Source organism: Anolis carolinensis, chromosome 5 (genome assembly GCF_035594765.1).
Source record: "Anolis carolinensis isolate JA03-04 chromosome 5, rAnoCar3.1.pri, whole genome shotgun sequence".
Lineage (NCBI taxonomy): Eukaryota > Metazoa > Chordata > Lepidosauria > Squamata > Dactyloidae > Anolis > Anolis carolinensis.
In genome coordinates, this window is record NC_085845.1 from 70,084,155 (window position 1) to 70,097,484 (window position 13,330).

Below are 13,330 nucleotides of genomic sequence, written 5' to 3' on the forward strand. Positions count from 1 at the left end.
TTGTGCTAAGCAGAAAAGTACCACTGCAGAAGGCTCAGCAACACCGGCTGCAACCAAGTGGTGGATTGAGGATAACCAGAATCTTTGGTGGGAACAAAAGCCTTTGGCTTTTTAAAGACAACCCAGAGCCTTCTGTACCTTTGAGGTAATGAGCCAAAGATGAGGAAAATGTTTCCTGCAAACACCATACATACTCTATTCCTTTTCCTGTGCAATTGCTTTCTGGTTTTCAAAACTCAGTTAATTACAAGTATCAAGTTGTTTGCTGGGTTTTCTAACCATAATGATTCAATTCTGTTCTTTTCATTGGGGTTCATTTTATTTAATGACTCCTGACTTTTCCGTTAGTGTGAAGTGAGCTCCTTCACATTTTCAGCAGGAATAAAACTAACAGGCAAAAGATCTCCTTGAACAGAAACACTGCTTATTTATTGTCTGTACTACAGCTTGGAATATCATCAGTGTAAAAGGATTACAAGTTAATCACAGGTGTGGGAAATTAAGAGCCCTTAGGCAGCACTCATAGGTTAATCCCCTGATGGAATTTGCTTTTGGCAACCTAAAACTGAAGGATTGTAGTGAAACAACAAAGGAAGTTCTCCAGTATCCCCATTATCCAATCTGTTGCTTAGCAGGGTGCACTTCTTGTGCAGAATGAACCAAAATTAATGGTGCCATTATACAAAGTTGTTCCCTTGTCTATTAGCATTCCAGCAGGAGTTCCCAGCACCAATGTGATGAAACTTCTTTGGAGAACAAAATGGACAGTGGTGGATTTGGTACAGGACAAGGGGACTGTAGAAACCAGCAGTTCAAAATGTGAGTAAATGGCAATGCAGCTGCCCAAAGGGAGAAAGAAAGGATTAATGACCATTAAGTCCTGTTCTCTTCCCTGAAATGACAAAGCACAGACCGGTTATCAATCAAGGAGGCAAAATACATTAGCAGATTGATTGGGTTTGATACAGTGGCAGCGAGCTAGACTTTGGGATACTCTTTAAAAACAATTTTTACTGTGCAATGCTGGAGAAAGCCAACAAATAATAAACCTGTCAGACTGCTCACCCAGTGCTCATAAATACAAAAGCTGCTGTATTCTGCCTAGCAGCTGCAAAGGAAACTGATTCCAATTGCTGAAGTGGGGGGAGGTGGTCAATGTTCTTGCGTTTGCATCTGATATCAATTGTCATTTAACCTTTTTTCCCCGCTCTGCTTTTCACACAGAGACATCATGGTTGTGTCAGTTCTGCATAACAGATAGCATTCTGCACCACTGGAAAAACTATTGTGACAAATGCAAAACCCTAAGATCTGTCATGTTTTGATTAGGCCAAAGGCTAGCATTCTGGTTAAAAACTAAGTAGCCAGATCCTTGTGGGAAATTCACCATATGCGAATAATGGTCAAGATATACTGCTTTTGGAGATAGGGACTTAATCATTGATAAAAATTTGACTTTTGTAGATCCAACGTTCTTAAATTTTTGTTTTCATGTCAGAAGCAACTTGAGAAACTGCAAGTCGCTTCTGGTGTGAGAGAATTGGCCATCTGCAAGGATGTTGCCCGGGGGACACCCAGATGTTTTGATATTTTTACCATCCTTGTGGGAGGCATCTCTCATGTCCCCACATGGGGAGCTGGAGCTGACAGAAGGAGTTCATCCATGTTCTCCCCAAATTCAAACCAGCAACCTTCAGGTCAGCAGCCCAGCCTTCAAGTCAGCAGTCCTGCCGGGACAAGGGTTTAACCCATTGCACCACTTTTTTCTATGGCTATGCCTGGTGGCAATAATGTCACCATTTCATGAGATATTGTGTGAAGAACTTTCTTTCATCAGTCCTAGACCTAGATTAGGACTCCTATCCCATTAATACTTATCTGGGGGTAAGCCAAAGTGAAAAGTTGCTGTGGGGTTAAGATTGAGGGTTCATTTCGTTCTCTAATACTACCAGCCTCCAGCACTATTACTGCGTCTTCACTACACACTACACACCATTGATTGTTTGGGGGTTTTGGCCATCTGCACTCTGAGCAGATTGTTTAGTGCACATTTTGTCACTTGCTATGGTAATTCTATGGATCATGAACCTTTATCTCCTCTCTGCTAGTTCAAGTTCACTTTATTATGGCCAATGACCAGCTCATAAGAAGAGGGACATAGTCCCGCACAAACATATCAAATCTCAGGGTTGGGACATTTAAAACTTTTTTTAAAAGTGCATTGCCAGGGCATCAAGACAATTAAGCCAAGGATCGAAGCCAAGGCCATATACAGGATTGTACCAAAACTCAACACAATTGGTGGAATTAAAAGAAAGTGAGTCTGGAGGGAGGGAATTGGGGTGCTCATGTGGCATAGGGAAGGGAAGTCCAGTCAAATAGAGGAGGGAGCAGTATCCATACTATAATTAAAAGACTATAATCCCAATTTCCTGCTAGTATGAAATCTCAACTTGTACTAGCTGGTGTTATCAACTGCCATATTTTAATTGCTGCTGTGCAGAACTTGGCGACATTATAAGTTATAGCCAGGTTCATATCTGAAAGCAGCAGGGAAATGTAAAATTGTCCAGAGTGTCCTGGGTGTTTGTATAGCTATAGTGCTACCAATGATTCCTCTCTGCTAGGGAACAGGAACTTCCACTTTGTCTTGAACCATCTTAGACAGCCTTCCAAGGAAGTACCACATTGATTGGCATCCTGTTAGTCAATCCCAATTAGAGTAGAAATTCAATCATGTGGTGAGTAAACACATAGATAGAATTTATTTCTTTGATGGGTTTAGCCTAGTTAGGACTGGCTTCCAATAGCAACAGCTTAAAATAAGCAAAGAACCTGTTAATCAGATGGACAGATAAAGTTTATACAGATGGCTTGTCAGTGTTTTGTAATTTCTTCACTACCTGTAACTTTGAATGTGTTCCTTTGTCCTGGAATGAGGGAAGAGCCACTTTTTCCTGATCCATATAATTTCAAGGAACCCAACCACTGAAGAATATGTATATTTCCTACACTGACATAAAGTTTGATCAAATTCACAAGTTAACTTTATTGGCATTGCAGCAAAATACAACACATTTTGAAACACACAAAAGAGCAATACCTTCATAGGTCAATCAAATGCATAAAATATGATCATGCAAGCTTTTGAAACTCCATTTGCTTCTTTGTGCAGCAAAATATGTTTTAAAATCATACAGAAGAAGAAAAGGAACAATGTTAGATTTCCATGCGTACATTTTGTATCAGATGTTGTTTCTGGGTTGTATGTTTTTCAGGCAGTATGGCCATGTTCCAGAAATATTCTCTCCTGACGTTTCACCCACATCTATGGCAGGCATCCTCAGAGGTATAATAGGATGCCTGCCATAGATATGGGTGAAATGTCAGGAGAGAATACTCCTGGAACATGGCCATAGTGCCCGAAAAACACACAACAACCCTGTGATTCCAGCCATGAAACCCTTCGACAACAGATGTTGCTTCTGTTGTAGTTCATTGGGGTGGAAGTTCTCAGTTCAGTGCAGAGGTTATTCCTTTCTTGGCCATGAGACAAAGGGCAGTTAAATTAAACTCCATTAGGAGCAATAGACTAATTTATCTTGGGATTCTTGTGGATTATCCATTTTGATCAACTATTGAACTCTATGCCAGAAGACTGCATTTGAACATGTGGGACTGCATTCGAACATGCTACAGAGATAGGCTTTAAAATACAAATATATATTTATATATAACCTTTTCAGGAAGGAGGGATGGGAACATCTGGGGGGACAGACAAGACTTCTTTTTGAAGGGGGTAGAGCAGGAAAGATTTGAAACAGGGATTTAAGGAGGAGGAGATGAGATGGGAACATTTGGAGGTGAACAAGATTTGTGTTAAAGGGGTTGAACAATGAGGTTTAGAGCAGGGATCTGTTAAAGCAGGTAACAATTAAAACAGGGATCTGTTGAAAAGAATTTAGCAAAGATAATTGAAAGCAGGGATTCAAGCAAGAAAGGATGGGGAAAGGGGTGGGAGCATTTAGAGAGTCAGACAGGATTGCTACCAGGGAATGAGGGAGGATAGGGAGTGAAGATATTAGGCAGAAATTATAGCAAGGGAGGAGGTCAGAAGGTGTGGAAGTGTTGCCATGACAAACAGAGAATTGTTGATGCCAAGATGCAGCAAGTGATACTAGCTATTTCAAGTAGGAAGGGTCTCTCAGCTTTTGCACTGGGGCCTATGAGCCACACTTTGTCAACCCCTGTTCTAGGCAGTTGCCGAGTGAATCAAATGCACAAAGAATGCTGAAGAAAGCCTTATGTAGTTGTGTGCACAAATGATTTTAAATTATGACTTTTGTTTGTTATCTAGAGGTACCATTTATGACTACAAAAGAGGACATAACCACTGCACCTGCCCTGCCAATTCTTGCACTGATCATGTCTACTGCAGTGGATCAAGCTGTTATTTTGTTCTGCTGAAGACAGGAAAAAAGAATAAGGCAAGGGACCAATGGAGCTCCAGAAAATGGCCTTCAAGGCAGAGGAGAAGTGCCCGTGTGATGTGGAACTGAAAGCATCAGGAGGAGGAACAGCAGCAGAAGCAGCTTAGGTAATTTGTAATGTTATTTATTAGAAAAATGTCTCACTCTTTCCTTTTGGTTTTTAATTAATGCTCCTATTAGAAAATGCATAAGGATGTGAGTGAACTACAACTCCCAAAATCGTGGGTCAATCCTCCTCAAATCCCACCAGTATTCACCAGTATTTGGCCATGTTGGGTCTGTGCGCCAAGATTGGTCCAGATCCGTCATCAGCTGGGTTCAGTGCTCTTTGGATGCGGGTGAACTACAACTCCCATATGCCAAGGTCAATCACCCCAACCCCTGCTTGTATTCACAGTTGGCCACATTGAGTCTGTGTGCCCAGTTTGGTTCAGATCCATCATCGGTGGGGGTCACAGGGTTCTCTGGATGCAGGGAGAACTACAATTACCATCATGTTGGGTCAGTCCCCCTCAAACCCCACCACTATTCAAAGTTGGCCATATTGCATATTTGTGCCAAGTTTGGTTCTGATCCATCAGCTGGGAGCACATTGTTCTGTTGATGTGGGTGAACTTCTGTAAATAAATACTATAAATAAACTATAACTCCCAACCACTAAGGTCAGTCTCCTCAAAACCATACCAGTATTCAAAGTTTGGAAAGTTTGCAAGTTTACTAGTTCCATCACCAGTTTGGTACAGAGTGCTCTCTGAGTGTTGGTGAACTACAACTCCCAGAATAAAAAAACAGCCTCCCAACCCTACCAGTATTCAATGTTGACCATGTAGGTAGTGTGCCAAGTTTGGTGAAAATCCAATGTGGGCTGGGTTCAGAGTACTCTTTGATTGTAGGTTAACTATAAATCCCAGCAACTACAACTCCCAAATGACAAAATCACCCCCCCCCCCCCAAGCCCACCAGTATTCAAATTTGGGCATATCGGGTATTTGTGCCAAATTTAGTCCAGTGAATGAAAATACATCCTGCATATCAGATGTTTACATTATGATTCATAACAGTAGCAAAATTACATTTATGAAGTAGCAACGAACATAATTTTATGGTTGTGGGTCACCACAATATGAGGAACTGTATTAAGGGTTCATGGCTTTAGGAAGGTTGACAACTACTACTTTAGATGAAGATTACTTTGAATGAAAATGTAATGACTCTAGATATTACTATTTAGAATAGGTATACAGATTAACTTCCCGTATCAATGGGGAATATGTTGCTGGACTTTGCATGGATTGGATACACAAAACCACAAATATGTAATAACAATCCCTATTAAAATTTAAAATTTCTGGCCAAAAAATACCTGAGCCATGTTTGAAGAGTTAGAAAATGGCTAGAGAGGATAAATAAACAGCAGATACTGATCCAGCAGATATGGGCATCATACAGTACATCAAATTCTTTTGCAAAGACTTCATCTGCATGCAGATTATTATTTTAACCAAATATGTTATATTTTCCAAGTAGAATCCCTAATGATGCATTAATGGACCCATTCCCTCAATGGCAATGTTTTGGTATGCATTTTAGAAATGTGTTGTACACATATTTTTTAATGTATTTATCTTGTCAAACACCATTTTTTCTTTCTTTTGCAGAGTACATCTCAAGATGATAAATGTAAAGTTATTTCTATCTTCAGTCTGGAAGATGCAGATCAAGCAATTAAAAAAGAAGTAGACACAGTGAATTTCTTAAAAAGAGCCCCTATCTGTATAGCAGATTTAATTATAATTCTGTGCACTCATCATAAATTAAACCTCATAACAGATTACTATAAAGAAGGTTTCTTAAAAACCTTATAATTCTCTTCCAGAGGCAGTATTCTGCTATTCATAAGTAGATTGTAATGTGCTGCTTTTTCATTAACGCACTCTAGAAAAATGCACTCTTTGAATTATACACTACTATTAATCCCAGAGCCATCCATTGTCATTGGAATCATTTTCCAGCACACATATTAAATTTGCAGTACAAGGTTCCTGTAAAATATGGGAAGTCTGTAATGAACCATGAGAAAATATTGCCCTTCATCAATGGGTATTCATATCTGTTTCTATTCAAACATTTTGCATTGGGTTTGTTTTATATATAGCATGTCTTTAAGGGAGGAAATTGGAAACCCTTAAGGTATATTTCACAACTTTATGTACAGTGGCTGAGCCAGGGAACTGAGTGTCCCGGGAATGACAACAAAAGATTCCACATACAATTTCATGGGGCTCTGAGGAGAAAGGCAGGAATTCAGGAAACATGTGTCAGATCTCTAGAGAAAAGTTCATACAATAGTGCACAAAAAAAAAAGAATGGATACACGGCTGTATATTTAATCCTATGGTACTTATGAATCAAAGCAAAGCTCAAAAAACTCTGCTAATTTTGACATCACCAATATTTTTGTTAAATGTAGGTTTTGTATCTTTTCAACAACCTCTCCCACCCCTATATTTTCAGCATTTTTCTCAAATAGTTCTGGAAGTTGGGCAGATCTAAAAAAGCAACACTGTCTTTTGTGACTCCAGCAACCCATAATGGTTCACCAGGGAGCACTAAAAGAAATTTCCCCCCGTGTGCATAACATCATTTCTCTGCCAGCAATCTTTCAAGCAACACTGGAAGGGGGGTGAAGAAGCAGCAGCAGAGAAGATTTATCAGTGAAATGGTGACAAAACAGTCTACCAGTGCTGTAGAGGAGGTGACAACCAATGAACGCTCTACATCTGTTCAATCATGATTGCTATAGTAGCAAAGCCATGCCTATTGCACCTTGGTCATTATATAGTTATGTGCCTTCAAATAATTTCCAGCATATAGCAACCCCAAGGCATGAGGTTTCCTTGGCAAGATTTATTCAGAGGGGGGGGGGGGGGGGGGTTGCCTTTGCTTTCCTCTAGGACTAAGAAAGTGTAACTTGTCCAAGGTGGGTTTCCATGACTGAGTAGAATTTTGAACTCTGGTCTCCAGCGTCATAGTCCAATGCTCAAGCCACTATCCCACACTGGTTCTCTCCCTATCTATACTTCAGGTGAATTACTACTTTCCTAAGTATGCATGAAAAGAATTGGTTCACCATTGCTACTCACAGTCTAGACAATTTTGTCTCTGTTAGCCAGCAGTCATTGCCTTAGACTAGGAACTTGGGATTCCCCTGCTCCCCACTTTCCCTATTTGAGAATCCAATTGGACTTTGCTTCAATTACCTCCAACCTCTTAAAAAGCAAACTGTACTCCCATGCTTTGTTGAGAATCATCATAACTAAGAGCAAAGAAATATTGAAAGTGCTCCAGCCACTGTTATGCCACCTTAACACTGTGGAATAGTTTCTCTTAGCAGAGCCTTTTGCACCCACACAGGTATTTCTTCCTCGTATTATCATATTTGGGTAATGGAAGCATAAAAGATGTCTTAAGCTGCTGGAGTGATTTCCTATACATCTTTAATAGGCTGTCTTTCTTATAGGTAAACTTGGATGAGGGCTCACTCCTACAGTCAGCGACCTTAAGGACCTCTTTACACGTACCTTATTTTCTCCAGCTTGGCTCCCATCACACACTGGATAACTACTTCCAGGGCGGCTACATGGCTGAAGTGCTGCCATTGCAACAACAACAAAAAATGGTGACCGTAGACAACGATGGGTTTACCTTCTTTCCATGAGGAAAGATGGGTTGAACCACCAAAAAAGAGCTTCCCCCATGTGATGTGGAAGGGGGGAAGCCACGATGGAATGGGGCTTGGAGCAACAAGTTCCCACACCATCTGTGCGACTGCTGGCAGGATGCGGCAATCCAGGACATCTTCAGTGGCACATGTGACAAGGTAGTTACATTTGTGGTGTATTTCAGAGGCCTCAATTTTATTTATTTATTTGTTTGCAGTATTTATATTTCACCCTTCTCACCCCGAAGGGGACTCAGGGTGGATCACAATGTACATATACATGGCAAACATTCAATGCCATTAGACAAACAACATGTATATAGACAACCACATATAGACAGACACAGAGACAATTTAACATTCCAGCTTCTGGCTTCATGAGGGTATGCTCGATTCCAGCTACAGGGGGAGCTGCTGCTTCATCATCCACTGTGACACCGAGTCCTTGATGGAGTACTTCCTCATCTTCCGCACACTACTGGAGATTTTATGGCATCATAAATTAGTTAAATTAGCCTCCCCGCATAGGCGGTACCTAAATTCCTACTTGACAGATGCAACTGTCTTTCAGCTGCATAGGTCAACAGCAAGCTAGACTATTAATGGTCAGGACCTTACTCTGACTCATGCTGGCTTCGAACTCATGACCTCTCGGACCACTAGTGTGCTCAGATCCAACATCTGGATAATAGGGATCCAACATGCCTTTGTGACATCATCTTTCTTAGTTTTTTTTCTCAATTTTGATCATATTGAAAAAAGTCAGGAAGGTAACTTAGTAAACCATGGATCAGATGATTAACCAGCAATCCTTCTAATCAGAGGAGATTATGCAGCTTGCCAGTGGTTTTATTTTTAGTATGTCCTCTAACAACTTTCTCAGCTCATTGCATTTCAGGCAGCAATAACAGACTCACTTTTGACTCACTTTTAGGAAGATAGGATCTGCACCTTGACTGTCAACATACATACAACACATGCCTGCCCCATTTCTAGAATACTTCTAGATACATAATGAACCATAATGGAGAGAGTAATGAATTCACGTTCTTCTCCAATGATGTATTCCTACATCATTGGAGAAGGATGGATTATTTTACTTTTTGTTAAGCTAAGTTGGATGTGGGTATATATGTGAGACATGTACCTTACACTGGAGATTATAGTCCTCTATATTATTTTATACTGAGGGAGAAAGTGGGATCTATGACCATCCCTATATATCTTTCGGGAACAACTCCCAAAGCTTTGCTGGCATCTTCAATGCCCTGGAAAATTGAAGAATAATAATCAGATTGACCTGTCTTAACTAGCAGTTTCCTTCAGTCTTCAAAAATTCACTCTGGACTTCTGGAGGGTTTTCTGAGACTATTTTTGTCTTCAAGTTGAAGACACTACACTATTCCCAATTAAAAAAATGTTCAGTTTGTAAAATTGAAAACTGATCAGTAGTTAGTTTTACCCAGAGACTTCTCACCCACCCCTACTTAGCCTGTTATTGAGCCTTCGACCTTATCTATGCAAAATGCAGATGACAATACTCCAGTTTGCCAGGCAAAGACTTTTCATGAGAGCAATTCAGGGATTGTTTTCTTAGGGCTAAGGAGGCCACCTCCATGGCCTCAGCCACTATTTGCGGCACTGGGAAATGCAATTCCTCTCACTCAAAAGCTACCTTTATCTCCAGATGTGTTTGGGTCACTAATCACTGGTTCATTTTATTTCTGGCTAGATGTTTTAAGACAGGCTGGATGTGTGGACACAACTATTGTTTACTGGTGAAAAATCAACTAGATAGGGAACATATTTTGGACTCAGAGATGGATCTCTCCTAGGGGGTCAGATGGAATTTTTTTAAAAAAAATTTAAAAATTTTTATTGAAGGGTAAGTGTATAACATACAAAAGCTTTTAAAAACAAGGTTTACAAATAGGGGTAACAGTGATGGAGTATAGGATAGGTTTAGGAAAGGTAAGGGGTGTGGTTTTAGGAATAGAAACAAAAGGGAAAACAGGGAAGGAAAGAAAAAGGGAGAAAAAAAGGGGGGGTATTTGAAACTTCCATTCTCTCCCCTTTCGGTACAACATTTTTAAATTTACATTTCTTTTAATGTCCCAGTTCATTTTTCCTATTTACAGTAGAGTCTCACTTATCCAAGCTAAACGGGCCAGCAGAAGCTTAGATAAGCGAATATCTTGGATAATAAGGAGGGATTAAGGAAAAGCCTATTAAACATCAAATTAGGTTATGATTTTACAAATTAAGCACAAAAACATCAGGTTATACAACAAATTTGTCAGAAAAAGTAGTTCAATACGCAGTAATGTTATTTTGTAATTACTGTATTTACGAATTCATCACCAAAATATCATGAAATATTGAAAACATTGACTACAAAAATGGCTTGGATAATCCAGAAGCTTGGATAAGCGAGGCTTGGATAAGTGGGACTCTACTTATTAATATACATTTCTACTTTTTCCCAGTTTGTCTTCTTGATCGGTTTACCTCTAATTTCTTTCATATACACAGTCAGTTTGTCCATATTCTTTATTTCTTCCAGTTTCTCCAACCAGTGATCAATCTGCGGGGTTTGCTCTGTTTTCCATTTTTTTGCTAAAGTTATTCTTGCCGCTGTTGAAATATATGTAAGAAGTTTATCATCATTTATGTCCAATTCTAATGTGGCTTCTTTAATTCCTAATAAATATAGTTCAGGCTTCATGGGGAATTTTTTGTTCAATATTTTTTGTGTTTCTTCATGGATCATTCTCCAGAATTTTTGTATCTTTTCACATGTCCACCAAAGGTGGTAAAAGGATCCTTCATGTGTTTTACATTTCCAACAGTTATTTTGGTAGATGGGAAAATTTTAGGGGGACAAATTGTCTCATGCCATATTTTATATAAAGCAGGTCAGGTCACTGGATGCAATACATATTCAAGTTGGAGAAAATGACCTCACTACACAGAAAGGGCTTGTCATTGTCAACCAAGAATAGCCCAGTCTATTTCTTGTTTTCTTGCCTGAAATTCTGGTGAGAGAATCTAATACGTGTTACTGGTGGCTTTGACCTTAGAAAATTTTGATGTGACCAAGAAAAAAATCAGCAAAGATCTTTTTCTTGTTCACCTTCATCATGGCAGATTGGGATCATCTGGTGTGTCATCCTAACCTCTAATTCCAACAGGTAGTTCTCCTCTGTTCTGACAGAAGTCATCTTTCAGATTGGGGGCAGCACATTTGGCTACTCTGTTATAAATTTGTCTTGGTTGCAACTGCAGTTGTTTTAGTAAGGGTCAAGCAGTTCCCCATTGACTTTTGTGGTGATTCAAACACTGATTTGCATTAATTTGGGAGGGAAACAGATCCTGGGCAGCCATCTTCCCCAAATGTCAGAGTGCCCTTAAGTGACTCTGGGGATGAAAAACTTTAGGAACCTGTTGAGCTTGGAAGCAATCAGTCTGCAACAGTCCCACATATTAAAGAAACCATGCAGTAGCCTGTACCTTTCTGGTACCTCATAGCCTGACATCCCAGTCTTTCTCTTTCAGCAGCCAGGATAGGATAAGCTGGATTCATTCCCTGTGCTGTAACCAGCTTCTTTGCAGCTCTAACAGTAATGACCACTATAAAGGTGCAGTATTTTTACCTCTATACGTGTTTCCCCACCCACTCTGCTTCCCTTTACTGCTAGGTTTATAATCAAATGCAATGCTGTTCTCCTTAGCGATTAGTGTATTGTCTGTTGTGTTGCCTGATGGACACTCCTCTAGATCGGCATTTTGAAAATTATCACATTAAACCTTTCTTCATCTAGCTGTTTTCAAAAATTCTATTTATTAAAGCACTTATGCTTTGTATAAACCAAAATGAGCATGTAAATCTCATTGTGGATAGGATTGCAGCCATAAAGAACATTTTTTGCTTTGAGACATTTTCAGCATAATCCATGCACCTTTAAACCACCAATTGTATTACATGTAATGATTCAATAGAAAAGAACAACTTACACATTCTGCAGTTCTGGTGCTTGCTTTGTGGGAACAGCCCTGGCTGTCAGCTTCCTCAGACAAAAAGCTCAAAGTGTTTACAGGATAGCCATCAATTGCACATTTCCCCAAAATAACTTCTCTTTTCTTTTAAATACTCCAGAACAGGAAGATGGGAAATCTTCTAGGATCTCAAGAGACAATGTAAACTGAGTGACAGTCTATTATCTGTAATCTTTACAGGGGAAACAGAAAATTACATTTTTCTCCAGAGAGCACACCTAATCAAATCTGTTTTTCCCTACTTCTCTCTCTCACTCCTATGAAAGACGAACACTGCCTCATTTTGGCATGAGAATAAATTCCCATACATTAATATACCTTTGGATCAATTGATACAAGGAAAGGTGCCAAAAAAAATTAGGCCTCGTGTATGTGACTGTCATTCAATAGCACAAAAATATACCAAAAGTTAATAGTCAAGAGCTGCTGGTATTTAAATTGGGAGTGTTTTAGTCTGTGTGCACAGCTGTTGACTGAATTTGTAAACCATCAAACTGAACTAAATTACCTACAGACTGCACAAGTCAGTAATATACTGAAACCTTTGACTGTTGCTGCTCATCCAGTCTGGCTGTTGGATCTTCCTTAGATAAGATGTATTCAAGCAGGATTTCCAGCTGTGATTCAGCCTTGAACAACTAGGCCTTCCTGAATTGTGTTTCATTATCTTCAGTCTTGACTTTTGGCTTGCTCCTTGAGTCTGCTTCCTGATCTTACTTCATCCAATGACTCTTTTAACTTACCAGGGAAGGGGAGAACATTCAAAAATATTCCGCCAAAATGGCCAAAAACATGTTTCTTGAGCGTTGGGAAACTCTGACAAGACAAATGTTGGACTGATGAGATTTCTTGCAGTTCAAGATTTTTGTTGTTATGTGCCTTCTAGTTGTTTTCAATTTACGAAAGCTTTAGGTGTCAAGAGTAGCATAGTGCTTTGAGCATTGGAGATGAGGTTTTGATGACCAGCACGTGATTTCAATATCTAAAATTGAAATAAGAGAATGCACAAAAAAGGATAGACTTCCTACAAAAGAGACAAAATGTCAGTTCCTGGGTATACTAA

General features: G+C 39.6%; 2 long non-coding RNA genes across 2 annotated transcripts; one reads left to right on the top strand and one right to left on the bottom strand.

Moving 5' to 3' along the window:
* Positions 1 to 491: 491 nt before the first annotated feature.
* On the top strand, positions 492 to 6,235 carry LOC103278992 (uncharacterized). Its single transcript, XR_010006436.1, has 3 exons — positions 492 to 819; positions 4,358 to 4,597; positions 6,149 to 6,235. It is a non-coding gene; the product is annotated as an uncharacterized LOC103278992 (long non-coding RNA).
* Positions 6,236 to 8,051: 1,816 nt separating this feature from the next.
* On the bottom strand, positions 8,052 to 12,578 carry LOC134299254 (uncharacterized). The gene is made up of 3 exons (XR_010006437.1): positions 12,226 to 12,578; positions 10,720 to 10,845; positions 8,052 to 8,689 (listed from the first exon to the last, which is right to left on the bottom strand). It is a non-coding gene; the product is annotated as an uncharacterized LOC134299254 (long non-coding RNA).
* Positions 12,579 to 13,330: the final 752 nt, after the last annotated feature.